This window comes from Ambystoma mexicanum, assembly GCF_040938575.1.
Source record: "Ambystoma mexicanum isolate Mex_15411 chromosome 12 unlocalized genomic scaffold, UKY_AmexF1_1 Mex_chr12_unloc.1, whole genome shotgun sequence".
Lineage (NCBI taxonomy): Eukaryota > Metazoa > Chordata > Amphibia > Caudata > Ambystomatidae > Ambystoma > Ambystoma mexicanum.
In genome coordinates this window covers 8,612,551-8,631,701 of record NW_027182322.1, presented here as the reverse complement: position 1 = coordinate 8,631,701, position 19,151 = coordinate 8,612,551, and the positions used below count along the sequence as shown (strand labels likewise).

Below are 19,151 nucleotides of genomic sequence, written 5' to 3'. Positions count from 1 at the left end.
AATGCTGTGCTTTAATTGAAACCACACAGCAACATCTCCCAGGTGATGTGCAAAACAAAACACTAGGCCATTGTTGTAGTTTTCCTTGCGTGTATCATACATGGGCTGCATTAGTCTTAAATAAGTTCTTTGTAGATTGCACACCAGTTGTATGGAATTGTATGTTATCTCACAAAGAGTCAGTCTGCACTTACACAGGTTCCATATCATGTGTAGGGGGTTTAGCAAAACATTGTACTCAAATGAATTAGGTACCATTCCGGCGCCTTGTGTTTTGATTCAGATTTAAAGTACTGTGACTATTCAGTTTACCCCGACAAAGGCCAGTGTGGATTTTGTACTCAATAGGGCCGTAGGCTTGAATCACTGACATACATAGTTCTGAAACATAACATCTTATGGTCATTTCATCTTCCCATAATGCTCTTTGATTTTATGCAAAGCAGCCACTAAACTAAATTTGTGCTATGTGTCCCCCTTCCCTTTCTCAAATTTCAAGATGTATGGAGGTTTGTGGGGGAGGGGGCATTTCAAAATGTTGTTTGGGTGCCTCCTTCTCTCCAGACCACCTGAGGCGGCTCTGTGGTTCATGGGGTATGATAGAGATGTTTAGTGAAGCAAACTTCAGTGCCTGATTTGCCCCACATTCAACTTTATTAATACCAAAGTATATTCACTGGCCTACACCAAAGAGCTGAACGCAGGGAAAACATGGGAGTGATAAGTTACCACCTTGTACAGGTCTGTCTTTGGTCAGCAAAAGAACATTTAAAGTGACACAGCCTTGTTTGAGAAAACCTGTCACTCTCTAGGGATTATGTGCATACTATCAACCCCCACGTGCAACTTCATACTGTCCAAAACTCTTAGATAAAGAAAAGCAGGCAAGGAGTCAATATGATATGGTATAGTATTTGTAACGCGCCTGTAAACAAGTTTTTCAAGGTGCGACGAGGCAAGGAAGGGGGAACAGAGGGAGGATAGAGACAACAATCTTACTAGGCCAAGTTACATTGAGATTGTGAAAGTGTAGGGAATGGGGGAAAGGGAAAGTGCCAGGGGAAAGGGGAGGTGGCAGTGCTGTACATGGGATCAAATCAATAACAACAAGTGTTGCCAGCAGGTAGAAGGTGCAAGGGTAAGTGCAGACAGCAGGTGTCCAAAAGTGCAGCTAGGGGGACTGCAGGGTTGCAGATACAGACCCAAGTACAAGGGTTGCCGGGAGGCAGTGCGGGTGTGCAACTGGGTGGGTAGGGACCTTGCCCGAAATCAGAGGGTAGCCAGGTGACCAGTGCAGTATCAGACAGGAAATCAGCAGGGGAGAGGAAGAGAGAAGGCAGAAGCAAAGAGGAAGGTCTTGAGGTGCTTGTAGAACCGGAGATGGTTCTTCTCAAGTTTCAGAGAGGCATGGAGGCTGTTCCAGAGGGAGGCTCCAGCCGCAGAAAGATCTACCACCAACTCTTTGCTTGGAGAAGCGACTGACCCTGAGAGAATTGGAGGTGGGGGAGCTGCTGATTAACACATGACAGGTTTATCGACCTCTGCAGGGCAGAACAAAAAGAGGCAACTTGCAGAGGTGCTGAACCCCGAAATTACTACTTAAAAATCTATTAAGCACTCTGGACCTGGGTAACTCATTGAATGAAGGTAATTTACTTACCAATAAAGTTATTTGTATACAGATTACAAAAGTTTACAGATTACATTTATTTCAAAACTAAACCAGAGAGGGCTCTATTTAAAGTATTCAGACAAATCTCCCTGCTAGAATGCTGGGTGCTGAGTGACCTCAACATACATATTTACGGGCCTTATGATGTATTGCGTGGAGCAGGAAACCGTGGGATAGCCACCTGCTTCTCTTGTAGGCCACGCCCAGCTCACTTTGGCCCATGCTACCTTTCCAGACCGACACAGCTACTTGATTGTGCATCCCACTTAAAACACTGCGATCCTACGGACCATCCACACCACCACCAACTCACGTATAGGTCAGAGGTGCGCCTTTTAAATCCCACATACCCTACACAGTGAGAAATGTGACACCGTAAAATGGACATGATGTCCATTTCAGTATTAGCATTGGAAATACAGTCGGACAACTCAATCCATCAAAATGGTGTACTCCAATACATGCACCATTTACGAACAAGTCCTAAACAGCAGATCCACGGGACGCCTAAAAAAAAACATAGTCGTCATTATATGCCAGGCAGCAAAGAAATGAACACCTTGAACTCAAAATGCCGTTCAGTGGGTGCCCCAGCAGCACGCCCCCTTGTGCACCACCTCAGCCTGCTGGCCCCTGCTGGGCTGGCTGTGATCATATTTTCCTTCTTTATGGCGGCCCTGCTGTATGACTTGGGAGCTGGTCAAGATAAAGTTCCCAAATAACACTAGCTGTTGAACACCATGAAGCACACATTGCTCTGAATTGTATCCACGGTTCTCACGGAATACGAACATGACTAAACAACGGAACTCGCGGAAGTCGAAAATGAACTTTGAACTAAAGAGGAGCTCCTATAAAATACTTGAGGTGCAGAATTGAGGATTGCTCGGTGCACACATTGTACTTAGTCTCATCAGTTCCGCACCCATTTCTGGCGTTCGGGATCTCAGAATACATGGGCGAAATGTTTTTGCCAGGCAATGGAGAGCCACGAGAAGTCACTTCGGGGCCTGATCCTAAAAGAGATTGAGTTCAGGTAAGAAAAAAATATTTCAGGCCCCAGCGAGATTTGAACTCGCGACCCCTGGTTTACAAGACCAGTGCTCTAACCCCTGAGCTATGGAGCCAGGTGACGAGCGACGTCAATATAACAGGTAATAGCAGCAATGAGTCAGCTCAGAAATGGTTGAATGGGGAGAATGAGTCAGGAGTGGCAGTCCTGTGAGCCAAACTCAGGAACGAAGAAGAGAAGGGTGGAAACACACTTGGCTCAGTCACAGCACTTGCTGCCCATGTAGTGTACTGTGTAAATCATTAACAAAAGTAACCGGATTCAATCTCTGTGCAGAGCAAACAAAAGAACACCCATGTTGATTTAGTTATTTAAACTCTCAGTCTTGCCGTCTTTTGTGATCCAACAGCATTTGCCATAGAATGTGTGCAAAAAAGGGAATTATAAGCGAGGAGGAAAGATTTGAGGAAGGCAGTGAACATTTGCAAAGTCTGAACTTCTAAAAGGTTGCTGATTAAATGTAGAGGAGGCTAAATAAAACACATTGAGAGATGATGAAAAGATCAGTTCTTTCCTCATCAGGGCAAGATCAAAAAGCATGGTGGCACGTTTTAAAATGACGTGTTGGAGGCACAGGGTTGCCTTTGGGGGCGGGTGAGGGGGAATATGTATATTCCTTATGTATATAACAAAAATGTAGTGATGTGATGTAGTTTAAGGTTTTGAAAAGCAAAAGGGTGATGGAAAAATTCTTTACATTCGTTTTTTGAGGGGCACATGCACTTTCATTTGGTATTTGTTTTACCCGCTGCCCCTATAGGATCCCACGAGCCATATGTGATAAGAAATGGGAATAATTTGAAAATAATCTGTTTTGCCTCTCATACTGCACAACATTGTAAACATCTTCCGTGCTGGGTCACAGTTTTCCTAGGTCAACTCATGCTAAGAATGTGCCTAGTATGTGCATGCTGCCGCCGCAGATAGTGCCTGGAATCTGCGGCAAACGCTACATTGAGCAATGCAGGAGATGTGCAGAATGTGTAATGTTATGAGAATATGGTTTGATTCTGCACCAAATCACCACCGTTTTAGCTTCAGAGCAGCAAGACTGGTCCATGGAGTGGCAAACTATTCCCCTGCCAAAGGTCTCAGACTTAAGTCTACTGGTGGAAAGAAAATTAGCACAGGGAACATAAGAGGATGGAAAAGTGGGAAAAAGATATTGCAAACACTGTGAGGGATGGAGGGAGGCCAGGAGGGAGAAGGGGGAGGAAGGAATGCAAGGTGGGAGGGAAGGGAAGAATGTTTTTTGGTAGCATGGATGCATGTCAGTTGTTAGGACTGATTTTCTATACTCTGGCCTGGTGGACAGAAGGCCCACCTATATTGTGACAGGAACAACTCTGGGAAGCCGTGGCCAAACCAGTTTAAGTAGCAGTGACAGGCAGTCTCTAGGCTAAGTTCTTCAGAGAGCTTTTAAAAGGTCCACGATGAGGTCACACAATGAGAATCACAGATCACACTTAGGATGCATAAAAATGCAGTTATTTATTTATGGTCGAAACACACTAGACAGGTGACTACTAGCAGATAGACCTTTCACACAGCACTATCAAACTGAATACTATATACATTCACTTTGTTATAGGGCATAATACATATCAGAGACTCCTGCAAATGAAAGGTTAGACAGTTATTATGCAAAAAAAAAATATACAGCCCGAAGTTGCCCGAGGCCTTTTGCCCAACAGTTCAGGACACAGTTCCACAGAACTTAGAATGCAGGAAAAAATGAAGGTAGGGTCTCTGGGGTCCAGTGAAGTGTTCTTAGGTTTAGGGTTCAAGTAGACTAATACCCAAAAGTAGCCCCAGCAGTCAGATGTGTTGTGCAAGCAAGCAATGGCAAAGCCAAAATTGTTATAAATAAGCTTTATTATAAGGCCGTTGACTTATAATGGGAGTATATGGGTAGGTTAGAAACTAACTTATCCCCCTTACGCCGATCCTTCCCCAAACTTGGCAGAACAAATGAAGGGTGTCCGAATTTGCTTTTACTACTGAAAGTCCTAGTCGTCGATTCCCAGGGGTTGCAGGTCTGAGCTGATCTTCAGTTGGTGTCTTTTAATGTTGCAAGGAATCTCGGTTGAAGAATGCAGTAAAACTCAATGTAGCACCTCTCTCAGGACTGAACTCAGGTCAGGTAAGGAAATTTTGGACGGTGGTCACCGCGCACGGCGATGCAAAACGACTCAGCAGCCCCAGTCGGACTTTCCCTCCTATCACAGGTTCCCTTGATGCTAGGACTCCAATATTTCGCAGGAGGTAGTCTTGTCAGTCCAGCCAAGGATCCCCCAAGTTTCAGGCCAAAACTCGGTACCGTGATGCCAGCAGCAGAGTAGCCCAAAAACAAAGCTGATCAGCCACAGCACGGTTCCAGGGCACCTCTGAAGGCGTCCTTTGTCAGGGCAGCGAGCAGACATCAGGAATGAATGGGCCCTCCACTCCAAGGGTCGTAGCTCCTTCGCAGGAATACTAAAGATCACAAGCAAGACAGGGCTCCTCCAGGATAGCAGCAGAAGTTGTTTGCTAGGCCTCCTTCAGTCGATCTCAGGTTTCTTCGCGGGTCTCACAGTTGGACAGGATACTTGGCTCCTTCAGGTTTCTCCAGGATCTGTGAAGAATGGATGCAGGGGTCCTTGTCTTATCCTAAAAGCCAGGTAAGAGCTGAAACTCCCACTAGCCAATAGCAGGACTAGCCCACACACACACCCCAGCAGTGGTCCAATCAGGACCACTGGCTGGAACATTCATGCATACCACTCAGACACACTGAAACCAGTTTGTGGATTGGGGTCAGACAGACCCAGCCCACATCCTGCCTGCAAACACACACACACCCCTCCAGTAGCCCGCCAAAAGCTCCTGCTTTCCCGGGCACTGGAAGTCCTTATATGGATTTTCCTGGCCTCTTAGGCTAAAGGACAAGATGGCAAAAACACAGGCGAAACATCTCGTGGCATGGCCATGTTTGACCAGTAGCCACAGTTAGTAGCCAAACACGGTAAACGCAGTAAAGCGAAAACGAAAATCCCCAAAAAGTGGGGAACTCCCTGCTACCACCAGGCTATCCTTATAGCAAGCATAGAGTAACCAAAAATCTATGAGTGTTAGTGTAGGGCAAAACAAAAATGAACCACATTTTACTGTAGTGTAAGCGACATTGTACAATGATAAAAAGTTACCTCACGTGATACAAAAGTAACCAAAAGTAGTAACACAGTAACACAACTAAGGGAAACAAGATTTCCCAGTACTGACAGCCTAAAGGACATATCAGTTTCCCCATAACGTATGAGCAAAGGTGAGTGTAGTGAAGCGTAAGGTTTCACTGTAGTGCAACAAGTTCAGGTCAGATTCAAAAATAAAAGCAAAAGGTTTGGGGGTTCCATAAAGATGGAAGGAAAGGTGCAGTAGCTAATTTTTTTTCCTAACATCAATCCTGTCAATTTGACCAGAGTTCTGTAAGGGAAGACGGGGTGATGTCCTAATGTTTGTGATAACTGGGTTGTTCGCAAAGCAGATTTGGAAAATTGTAAGTTAGTACACAATGTATTTTATTTAATGTTGGATGCATGAGGGGTTTGAGAGTGAGCTCAGCCAATCCTGGAGGTTTGCTTGTACCAAGGGATTATTGTCGATTAAACAGAAGACAATAGGCAGACAGTGGGGGAGCAAAAAACCTAAATGACTACTGTGACGATTCACTACGTGTCGTCACTTCTCCCCAGTGGGGAGCCTCTTCTCATGAGGCTAGAGAGGTGATGCCACTACCCAATATTCCCCTTAAGGTGGTTTAATGCGGGAGAACCTCATGGGAAGGGCCACCCGTACTGGGGATTAGGACGACCACCTGGGGGATAGGCGACCCAACACCGAACCAAACCCTGCCAGTAACCTCTATTACCCTTTCACACACACCCTTCTGGCTGATACATCCATGTGACACTGTAACATTGTGTCAGATTCCCCAACTGAGATGAAGATCATCCATTACAAACAGATTAACACCAATGCAAGTACTGAGAAGAGGTGACCCCAAGGAGCGATGAAGAGGCCCCCATAGAACACAAGGAAACGTTCTAGTTACCTGCGTGGGAGTGCTCACCTAAATAGACAAAGAACTCGGTGAAAGGGAGAATAGTCCTGGAGACAGGACAGCAGAGAAGGAGAGCAGCACAGGAGACAGTCCGGCATGGGAATAGCCAGGAAGATACGGAGAACACTGCAAAAAAGCCAAAAGCCGTCATCCTCTGGAGACGAGAAGCAGGCATCGAGAATCCTTTGTCCGGTAGTGTGGAGCTGGTTAGGAACATGGCTTGAAGCTGAGAAGCGGTGGCACGAACTAAGAAAGGTGGACCGTGCAGCCCTGAAACAGCGCCTACACCACCGGCTTGGTGGACAAGAATGAGACATGTGGAGCAAGAGCCGCAGAGACACACGGAACACACATGCATCGCTCCCAAGAGAAGCAAGACCCCAGGAAGAACCGGTAAAGTGTCCCGAAGCCAGTGAAGATATTTGGTGTAGTGCCGGATCCGGTAGGGATGTAGAGTTGGAAAAGCAATGCAAGTTGATTGAAAACAGCGATACAAGTAATCTCCCTCGTGGCAGTACTTGGCAGGAGAGTGAATCAAGTGGGCCTGGCACAAGAGGGATGAAGGCATGGGTTTGGAACCCAAGCAAGGCAAGGGTCTGTGTCCACAACTGCAGTGGAGGAGAGAAGCCTGCTGGCCACCAAGGAAGGCTCTGGGACCCTGTCCACAACTGTAGTAGGGGAGAGAAGCCCACTGGCCAGCAGGGAAGTGTCTGGGACCCTGTCCACAATGAAGAAGAAAGAATTGGTCATATAAGAAGGGTCTGGGACCCCAACAGAAAGACACTAAAGCTCAGAAGAAATCGTCCTCACTATAGTGGCAGAGATAAGTGGACTAGTCATTAGAGAAGGATTTGGGATCCTGACAAGATTTGGGACATTATTGAAAGCAAGTCACAAAGGCAAAGTATGTATCAACCGGGAAGCGCTGTGATATACATGCCGGGGGAAGGGAGTTATTCTCCCTGGCTTTGTTGTTGTGATTGAACTGTGCTAAAGCAGACCAAGAGAAGGGAGGCATTCTCCTGGCCCTGAACTAAGCATTAATGTGAAGCAACCAGAGGAAGGGAGTCTTTTCCCCTGGCCTTGCTGTGCATTGTATCAAGATATAACAGGGGAAGGGAGTCATTCCCCCTGGTTTTATTGGAAGTTATGCAGAAACACACTAGCAGAAGGGAGCCAATCTCCTGGAGAGAAAATTGCGTTACGACTGTTTTGAAACCCGGAAACCAGGGGAAGCAAGTCATTCCCTCTGGATATTTTTGTTTTGAAGGAACATTTTGTTAAACGCCATTCAAAAAGCAGGAGAAAGGAGTCATTCTCTCCCTTTAAGAAGGAACGTTATCTTAGTTTACTCTTCAGTTATGTAGTGTGAGGAATAGATGTTTATTATTGACACAGGATGGTGCAATTTACTTTGACTGACATTCTAATAGGCCCTTTTAGTATTAGTGTTGGGGTCGGGAAACCCCTCTTAGAAGTTAGGGATAGTTCTTTTCCATTTCCAAAATAAAAGTTTATAACCAAAATCATGCCACCTTTGTCTCAGTCTCCTTCTTCAACACTGTTACACTACTTAAGAAAAGTTATTCTGCTCCCTTCGTTGGTGTCCCACAGGCCCATCACACTGTGGGGGCCCATTTTATTTGAAAGGTTTGAAATGCCCCAAGGCGGGTAAGTTTGAAGAGGATTTGAATAGAAAAAATTGAAGCATGGTATAGCGGTAAATGGAAGGACGAGGAAGGAGAAAAGCATGACGAAGGTGGGGTGTTTCAGATACATCAGTTCATTCACTTCACTCTTCCATGTCAGTCTGTGTGCTCACTTCTGTCGGACACATGCTGATTTGTTTTGTCTTCCTGACTGGGCACCAAAATTGACACAGTGGGGTGAAAGCCTAACAGCCCCAAGGCAGGGTGAGAGAGAAACAAACCCAAAGCAGGGCAAAACCCTAACAACCCCAGGGTCAGGTAAGAAAGAAACAACCCCAAAGAGGGATGAAAGGCTGATGACCAAAAAGCAGGGTGAGAGCAAAGACACCTCAAGAAGGGGTAAACAACGAAGGTCCCAAGAAGGGGCAAAAGCAAACCAGCCCTGAGGTGGGGTCAGAGGCATTGCTAGGGGAGGTCTGAGGGGGCTATAGCTGCAGGTATTTTGGTTGCAGCCCCAGATAGAAGCTCAAGGGCTACAACCAAAAGTCTAGCTAGCCCCGGATCCCGACAGTCTGGATATTAGCGAAGCTGCAGATCTTTTCCAGACCTACCAACACCACTGAGTGGCTAATCTCTTCCATCAAAAATCTTCCGCTGATGAATTGTCTAATACTCTAATGTCACACCTAGAAAAAACTGCAAATTCTCTGGCTCCACCTAAACAGAGGAAGCATAAGGAAGGAAAGTCTAATAATATGTGGTTCTACCCCGAACTAAAAAAACTTAAATCTACTACACTTAAACTTTTTCATACTTGAAAACTTAATCCCACAATTTCAGCATTTGCAGCCAACAAGGGAGCAGCCAAATCTTACAGATCAGCAATTATAAACGCAAAGAAAAACTCCTTTAATTCTGACGTGAAAGAGATCTTTAATATGCTGAAGGAGCAAGAAACTACTTACAACCTTGACCCTGGTCTGTTGGTGAAGGACGCGGCATGCTGCTCTGAGATTCAGGAAGCCATGCAGGGCAAGCTGAACGGGATCATGGAGGATAGTGCAAAAAAAAAAAAAATGAAAATCAACTCGGGGTTGTTAGCGACGGGGTCACTGCTGATTTCCATACATGCCCCTCCATCCCGCAATTCAGCTTTTCTGCCATAACGGTACCCGAATTGTCTATTATAGTTGAACAGCTCAAGGCCACAAAGTGCAAGGGTGATCCCTGCTCGGCCATTATTGTAAAAACTTGCCTTCCCATTTTACTTGAAGCAAACTGTAAATGTGTTAATACATCTCTGAGGGAGGGCGTGTTGCCCGAGGAATTAAAAAAGGCTTGGGTAACCCCTATCCTGAAATAACCTGGGCTACCCATGGATGGGCCGCTTAATTACAGGCCCACCGCCAATACCCCCTTCTTGTTAAAAATATTGGATCGTGTGGCAGATATGCAAATGTCTGAGCATCTTAACAAATTCCCCATTCTAAAGAACCGCCAATCTGGTTTTAGACAGGGCTTTGGTACAGAGTCAGCATTACTTGAATTGAAGTTGAGGCTCATGGAACGTATGGACAAAAAAAAGCATCCATGTTGATACTGCTTGATTTGCAGCAGCCTTCCACCTGGTGGACCATTCTATTATGGTCACCAGGTTGAGGGACGTGGCCAACTTCTCTCTGTTAGCAGCCCAGTGGATAGCCTCCTTCCTCAGTAATCGGGTCAGCAGAGTCTTTTTTGAGGAGGCAGAGGCTCTGCCTATTACTTTAAAATACGGTGTTCCACAGAGTTTCCGTTATCGCCCTGCCTCTATAATATCTTCATGGCTCCCTATTTTGCCCTTCTGGATCAGTTCGGCATAATGTTTACGAACTACGCCGATGACACACAGTGTGTCATTCCTATCTTTCAAAAGATCAACAGGAATTTTGTCCGGTCTGGGTGCCTTCCCTCCTTTTTGTGACTTAATAACATCATGAATCTCACCTACACTAAGTTGGAAGGCACCTTTCCCTTCAATATAACTCTCATCTTGAAATGTCCCCATGTTGGCTCTTTTAGTTCGATTATCAAAACCACCCCCGTACAATTCAGCCAAGTGTGTACACCAAGCACCCGCGCGTATATTGCAGTGAAGTACTGCATCCCCGATAATCTCTTTACCGGATACTAGCTTCAAGAAGGTCATGCAGTCGCCCTCCTCAAAAGTAGTTAGGAGATTATCCCATGTTGATTTTACAAAAGCATTGTTTTTTCCGTTGCTAGCTTTTTGTAATTAGCTCTGTAGGCACGGAAGAGGGACGTATCCACAGAAGACCCGTCTGCTAGGCAGGAGACTATCGTCTGTTTCCACATCAAACCATTCCTCTTCTGAGAGTGCATGCTTTCTTAACATGGGTTTAGGATGTGCTATAGAAGTTAAAATGTTTCTAGCAAAGACATCAAACTCGTGCAAGATTTCAGACTTCCACGCCGTACAAATGTTTTCAATTTGCCCCAGGATAGCCCTATAAATGCCCAGTTTGGAGTTAAGCTCCTCGTGTTTTGCCCATTTGCATGTCCTGCCACTGATATACCCTGGGCATCGTTGTTATCCTTATAGGCCAATGCCTGTTGGAACAAAAAATAATTGTCAGAGGCCTGTGATCGCTACCATACTTGTCAATCACCTCAACATTCTTTGTTACCACCTAGTCTCCGGCCAAGATTAGGATATAATCTATACAGGAAGTGCTATTTGGCCCAACACATGTCTTGTTAGTTGGTTGATCCTTAGTATGCTGGCTGTTGCATGCTCACAACTCCAGAGCATAAATAAAGTGCGCTGTGTCGATTGCTTGGCTATGCATTCCTTTGGAGGGGCAGCTACAAGGCGGGTACATCCCAAGCACAGTCTTGGTCATCCCATAATCCCTCAGTTCCCTTAAGGGTTCAAATTGTAGGTTAAAATCGGCAGCAACCAAGGTGTTAGTTTTCACGAGATTATACTCCTCCCAAGCACTAAACATCTCTTGAATTCTGTTTACTTTACTTAATGGGGTTTTTGGATTTTGTCTGTTGTAAACATTGAACAGAACACTGTGATGGCCAACAGGCATATATGCTATTAGATGTTGAATGAATATCTACTAAATCAGTTGATCATTCTTCAACTCGCGAGTTTAGGGCAGAATCCACCTAGATGAACAGGCCACCATTGGGCCTCCATATGTAACCTTTCCGGGCGATAATTGAGAATGCCCGATACCCCTGCATATCGACTGCCACTGTAGCCCAGGTTTATTGGAAAATAATTAACCCAAACTCCTCTGGATAAAATCACACCAGCTAGGGTCAGTCAAGTGCTTGGCTATGCCAGCAATATTCCATGAGACCAATTTGCAGAGAGCTACTGGGGTGGAAACTGTACCTGGTACCTTTGATCAGTCAATCAACTACCTTGAGACGTTCTCCTACATTGGAGCTGGTCATTCCCCGGGTCCTATGTTGTTTAGGTTTCTCATTACTGGGTGACACTCTATTGGTGACCACTCCCTCCCATCACCCTACCCAGGGCTTCCTGCGTAAAACTTTATCGTCACTGGAAGAGCTCTTTAGATGATTCTGGAACCCTGGAGAGATATGCCTGATATTCTGTTGCAAGGAGACCTTAATCCATTCTTCTCTGTTCATATGAAAGATCTGGATAATCATCCATGCTATTGGGCATGTTCCTCTGCATACACAGTACAATATCCTCCCTAATGATGGATACACATCCACATCCACATGATGGATTGACAGACCAAATCTAATGGATGCTCTTGCCTATCTATTGGTGGGGAGGAAGGATAGCACAATACAGGTTTGAATCCATAAAAGAACAATTATTATTATCAGACATTACAGATTCTCAAAAGTGCATGTGGAAAGTCTAGGGACATTGTGCGCGGTTACTGAGGGCTCCAGCATTCGTATCCCAGGAGGAATGTGCCCTGCAAACCCACTAGGGGGGTGAAAGCTCCCTGCGAAAAGCAATACCACGAGAAGGAGGACATGAGCCTCCAAACTTCCCCATCCAAGCTCTAAGTAATAGCGGCCAGATGCTTCCATCCCAAGACCCCAGCATTACAAGGTATCCGTCAGTCCCAAACCACCGACAGGGAGGATAGCTCAGGGGAAATGCGCTCGCCTTGGAAACAAGACAACGCGGAGGTCCTCGCTTAGAAACGTCTGGGTATTAAGCACATTATAAATAACCAATTAAATAAAATAAATAAAAAATAAATAAAACTGTTAGACCCCCAATCGATCAGAAAAGATCAGAAAGTAAGAACCAATTGTCTTCACCATAGGCCACGTGATTTGTGCTGTGAGGTGCCGGGACGGGCAAAACAACAAACCTAAAACAAGGGCGACAAGCTTTGGATGTGTGCTGACGTGTCTGGAATCAAGTTGGGGTGGGTGTCTGTGTGTGTTTGTGTGTGTAGGTTGACCTTGAAGTATCCACTTAGCTCTTGTCTGCAGTACCAGTTGCACCTTAGGACAAAGATAAGAGACTGTATTATTTTTTCTGCACATAATGATCAATTAGCTGTAGCTCCATGTCTGATGACGCATGAGAAGAGGCCAACGTGGGAGAAGATGGACAGACGGCACAGGGAACAATGGCCTGGTATCCTTTATGGAGCGGGTAGCCTATGTATAGGGTCTTACCAACCAGCCACTCACATTTGTACCCTGTGTAACTTACATCATTGATGATGCTGTGTGCCTTTTTAAAGTGTTGCTCATGCTGATTTTTTCCAGAACGTTCGGTGGCAGCAGAGTGCTTTGCTGGTGCATCTCTATTTTTGTGGAAATAAAACCTTGTTCTCCTTGCAGATGTGTGCTGGGCCCTTTTCCCTAGTGAGTCGCATTTCTTCTGGTGTGAGCGTTCAGGGGTTTATCTACACAGTCTAGATAGGATGCCCAAAAAGCTGCTGAATGGAGTGAAAATCTGTATCCATGCACGGAGCAATAAATAAGAGGTCGCAGCAATGCGACAGAGCAGGTCGAAGAAAACTAAGCAAACAAGTAAACAAATGTAAAACCGGGAAAGAGGCATTCACAAGTGGCTTGAGGGGGCAGCCTTAGTCCGTCTCCCCTCCCTGGCTCCTTGCAATTAAGTCAGGTTGGCTCTGTGACTCCTCGCTGGCACAGGAGTCGCTAGCTCCATAGAAGGTAGGACCTGTGAAAACCGCAATCCCAGGGCCAGGTTGTGGTCAGAAAGGACAGCAAATAGGGCATAGTAAAAGCTAACCAGGCAAGCAGAGGACATTCTTACCATAAGGGTTAGCGCAAACCGACAGAAGCTCATTGCCTCGATCTCTATAGCAACTGTAAGCGTTACGTCCACATCCAAAAACAGGAAATAAAGAAGTGCCAAATCCCCTCGGTGCCAAACTTCAGCGGCACACAACACTGCGCCCTTTGCCAGCGTGGGCTTTTCCGCTATGGGGCCAGCAGCCCTGTTTTAACTCAATGGGGGCGTGGCCTCGAGATCCCACACCAGCTCACGACTCCCAGGCAGTACAGGCACAGCAGTGGCGCACAACACTGCACCCATTGTCGCTATGGGGCCAGCAGACCTATTTTAACAGAATGGGGGCATAGCCTTCAGGTCCCACACCAGCTCACGACTCCCAGGTGGTACAGGCACACCAGTGGCGCACAACACCGCACCCTTTGCCAGTGCGGGCTTTGACACTACAGAGCCAGCAGCCCTGTTTTAATCAATGGGAGCATGGCCTCTAGGACCCACACCAGTTTACGGCTCACGACTCCCAGGCGGTACAGGCACGCTGTCATGGCCACAGGCCCCAGAACACAAAAACCATACCATCTAGTGATGGGGGCAATGGGTCATTTGACTCACTTATGTCCCTTTGGGACCTATAAACACAGGGGCCCTGGCTGGACTCAGTCCTGGTGCCTTTGGCACCAGGCTCATATAGAGATGTGAGCAGGAACAGTTTATTTCAGTTCAGGAGTGCTTTTACTTTATTTCAGTGCAGGAGAGCTTTTATTTTACAAGAAATGTTCAGGAGCTGAAAGCCTTTATTCCAGAGAACATCCTCATGTGCTGACTCATCGGGTGTGGCAGGCAGGCTGAACCTGGTGGACGTGGCTTCAGAAGTTCAGCTATATAAGCTGCTCCATCCTTACGGCCGGTGCTTCGCGTTACTGTGCACTCGTGTGCAACGTGGCTCTCACCGCCGCTTGGACCAGTTTACTTACCTTTGAAACCAAGCGTTCTCCGGCATACTCACCTCCAGGAAACCGGTGCTTCATCGCTTCATCTGCAGACTCATCTCCTGACATCCAGTGATCTTGATCTCGATGCCACAGCACCGCACTCCGCATCCACGAACTCGGACCTTGTGAAGAAGAAGAAAGACAAGGTTAGAACATCCGTCCAAGGGCCGCAGCGCATTTGAATCCTGCGCGCCACCTAGTTAACAATTTACCAGCTACTGTACCACTGCAGCTTTGTTCCTCATTCCCTCCAGCTGTCGCCTTGGGATCCACAGCTTCTGCCGGGCCGGCAACATCACCTGCAAGGGAAAAAAGCAAAAGAGCAAACATCAAAAGAGGAACGGGCAGCAATACAAGACAACAAACTTTACAATACAACAAAAACAGACGAGGAAAGGCAAAGGCAAACAGTAACACTTACCTGAAGTATAGTGGCTTAGTCGCAGCAGGACTGGACTACCACGTGCAAGGGAACAGCGAAGGAACTCGGTCCAGATCACACAAGCACCCCTGCCAGAAGCAGCAGGATGGAGTGCTCGCCAAAACTAATAAACACGTGAGCTTTCCATGGACAGCGCATCCCATGGGTACCATGGTTTGGGAGAAGGGTTCTGGAAGGGGATCAGGCGCACAAGCTGGCATACTCACACCCCTTATTCTCCATGCCGGAGCAGTCCTGAGCAGCATCACCTATCACCACCATTCACCACATATGCGCAGAGGGCGAAGTTGGACCCGAGCGACCTCACCCCTGGGAGGGCTTCAACCGTGCCCCCAACGCCTCCGCAGAGACCAGGTGAGCGTAACAGAACGTGAAGCCTCTTCGAATCTCTGCCTGGGTGTTATGGAAACTTCTGAAACTGACCAGTTGGCCCGATTACTGGGAGAGTTACGGGCTGAAGTCCATGCCTCAAGACAGGAAACCAATGCCCTAATTAGGGATCAAATTGTGAACCGGGAGCGGACAGATAGCAAGGCAAATGCTCCTGGCACCGGCAGGCCAGGTCCCACTGCCAGGGTATGTGTCAGGATTCATCGCCTGTGGAAGCTGTGTAATGCCTGGCGAATACAGAACTCCAAGGAATAGACTCCCCGGTCTAGTCCTCATCCAACATGACGGCTGAGACTATAAACGTCTCATGGCGTTGTATCTGTTGTTCGTGGTTATCTACTTCAGCACTTCGATACTTTGCCTCTCGTTCTGTAGCCCTTGTGATTTGCCTTATCCTTCCAATTCCAGTCTTGCCGGTTGTTCCTTCTTACGACTTTTTTATTGATTGCCTTTCCGTTCTTCTTACATTTGTTTTTCCCGTTCCCGTCTTTGCGCGACTCCTTCTGTCCTACTATCCATTCCGCCTGATCTTCCCTGCTCAGTTCGATCTCCTGCTCCTCTGTTCTTCCACTTGCTCTCAACCTCCACCCGCACCGTTCGTTTGGTACATAGCATTCCTACTTTCCTTTTCTTTCACACATCCTTTACTTACCAGTCACTCGCGGTGTTGCTCGTTCATCTCCGGTAAGTGGACTCCTCTTGCGGTGGCTTCCCGCACCTTCGCGGGCTATATTTCTTTCCTCTTCCCACTGCATTCTGGTTCCTGTAGTTTCAGTAGTTTCAGAGACCTCACTTCAGAACTCTGTATCCCCTAGTTCTCTGTTATCCATACGGGGAGGTACTCTTCGATCCTCTAAACTCCATTCAGAGATTTTCATCTTTCTGTCCCTTTCAACCAAAGAATCCATTTCCTCATCATCAGTTCTTGGTCCAGACTCATCCTCCAGTTCAGGACTCCTATAGACTGTATTGGGAACTGCAACTCATCTTATCAAACCACAGGAGAACCAAGATCGAGGAACCCACCTCTGCCACTTCTTCCAGGGTTTTTTATTGCCCAGAGGCTTTTTCCCAGTTCTTGGGGTCTAGCTCCCCGGGGTTCCCCTTAGACAGGTTCCTATCCCTGTCAAGGTGGTCTCTGGGGAAGCTAGACCCTACTTGCATGACAAGAAGAAGAAGAAAACCAAGGAAGATGTGCCCACCGAACTCAAGAAATCAAGGAAGAAGACTCTAACCGAGTCCAAGGACAGTTCGTCTGAAGGTCTAGGTGAGGAGGAGGGTGGTACATTCCTGCAATTGCCTAACAGCAGCCCCTCCAGCTGCGCCTCCACAGCCCATGCCAGTACAGGTGGTTCTTCCAGGGGGGGTTCACCTGGCCCCACCAGAACGCTTCACAGGTGATCCAAATAAGTACGCCATCTTTATTAATCAATGTTGCCTACATTTCTTGTGCAGACCTGGGGCATTCCCCAAAGTTCAAGAGAGAGTGGCATTTGTACTCTAATATTTGGAAGGTAGTGCAGCAGACTTGTCAATACCCTTGGTAAACCAGGATGATCCTTTGCTTCGAGACTTTGGAGATTTCCAGCGTGAAATGGAGAAACTATATGCACGGCATACTCAAGGGTGGGCTCTGGACAATGAACTGTTATCACTACGGCAGGCTAATCAAGAACTACTAACATATATCGCTTCCTTTAATCATCTGATAGCACAAACTAACTGGCCAGATGAAAAAGGAACTAGGTTCTTTTACCGAGGCTTGCGAGGGTAACCTAAGGACGTATTAGCCCAAGTAGAAAATCCCCCAGAAAGATGTGCTGAATACATCGACCTGGCAGTGCAGCTCGATCACAGATTGCAGGATCGGAAGATGGATCGGGCCAAGGCCGAGGGGCGGTCGGTGTACGTGTGACCCCGTGAGAATCAAACCAAATCACACGATCAGTCCGAGCCAATGCAAATCAGAGGCTTGCGGAGCCCACTCACCAAGGCAGAAAGGGAGAAAAGGAGACAGCAGCAGCTTTGTCTGTACTGTGGTAAGGCAGGTCGCTATCTCTGGGAATGCCTGGTGAAACCACACAGGAAAGCAGTTGGAGCAACTGACAAGGGTGAAAAAGAAAAACAGGACTCAGGAAACTCCAACGTGCAGCAAGCTTAAGGGTCCACTTGTCGAGCGGTGAAAAGGAACCTATACAGACCTCACATCTTGTCATCCCTGTGCTTCTGGTAAACCACAAGCAGCTGTCGAAAATACATGCCTTGGAGGCATACATCGACAGTGGTGCTGTGGGAAATTACATGGACCAAGATCTGGCTACCCGGTAGGCCTTCCTCTCCGTCAGAAGCAGGTTTCGGAAAACGTCACAGCAGTTGATGGATCTCAGCTATCATCCGGCCCAGTGATGCATTACACTGAGAAGGTCACGCTTCTGTGTCAGGACGGTCACCAAGAGGACATCACCTTCAATCTCATCGGTGCTCCTCAGTTCCAGATGATATTGGGAATGCCCTAGCTGGAGACTCACAATCCCAGGATTGACTGGCGTAAAAGAGTTCTGACCTTTCCCCAAGACTGTGCCGACACCTGTTATAGCAAGGGATTCTCATTAAAAGGTCTTACCAACCCAGGTTCGTCGAAGAAAGAAACCATACTGGGCCTCACCAGTTCACTACCACCTGAATACCTGGATTACCAAGATGTCTTTCAAAAAGAGCAAGCGAACACCCTACCTCTGCACAGACTGTATCACAAATTGATCTGGTACCTGGATCTTAAGTTCACTGCAGCCGGATTTACACCCTAACAGAACAGGAAAACCAGCATCTAAAAACCTACCTCGATCAGTATCTGGCAAATGGCTTCATTCGTCCGTCCAAGTCGCCTGCATCCTCGCCCCTCTTTTTGGTGCCTAAAAGGAGGTGACCTGAGAACTTGCATTGACTACAGAGCACTTAACTAGATCGCGGTAATAAAACAGTACCCGTTACCGCTTATCCTCGAGCTCTTGGATCAAGTCAAAAACGCTCAGATATATACAAAACTAGACTTACAAGGGGCCTACCATCTAGTAAGAGTTAAAAAAGGAGACGAGTGGAAGACGGCTTTTCGCACGAAATATGGTCTTTATGAATATCAGGTTATACCCTTTGGACTATGTAATGCCCCAGCGGCGTTCCAATTTTTCACGAATTACGTGCTCTGCGAACTGTTGGACATCTGCACCACGTCAACCATGTCCGGGAAGTTTTGGAGAAACTTAGGCAACACTGACTATATGCCAAATTGCTGAAATGCTTCTTTCATGTGAAAGAGGTAGAAATCCTCAGCTTTATTCTCACACCACAGGGCGTACACATGGACACGTGCAAGGTAAATGCTATCCTTAACTGGCCCTCACCGACATCCATAAAGGAAGTACAGAGTATACTCAGGTTCGCCAACTTTTATCGCTGCTTCATTCTCGGGTTCTCCCAGATTGTCCACCCAATCACCTCTTTACTACGGAAAAATAAAAATTTTAATTGGTCCGCAGAGGCAGAGAAATCCT

The 19,151-nt window shown here is 46.8% G+C and overlaps 2 long non-coding RNA genes and 1 other non-coding gene across 3 annotated transcripts in view; 1 reads left to right on the top strand and 2 right to left on the bottom strand.

Annotated features, from left to right (window-relative positions):
- Positions 1-19,151, bottom strand: part of LOC138529512 (uncharacterized) — a 230,096-nt gene that overhangs the window by 89,986 nt on the left and 120,959 nt on the right. The gene's annotated exons all lie outside the window — the stretch shown is intronic.
- The window catches only part of LOC138529513 (uncharacterized), a 376,286-nt gene that overhangs the window by 290,762 nt on the left and 66,373 nt on the right, over positions 1-19,151 (top strand). The gene's annotated exons all lie outside the window — the stretch shown is intronic.
- TRNAT-UGU (transfer RNA threonine (anticodon UGU)) lies at positions 2,727-2,799 on the bottom strand. The gene has a single exon. It is a non-coding gene; the product is annotated as a tRNA-Thr (tRNA).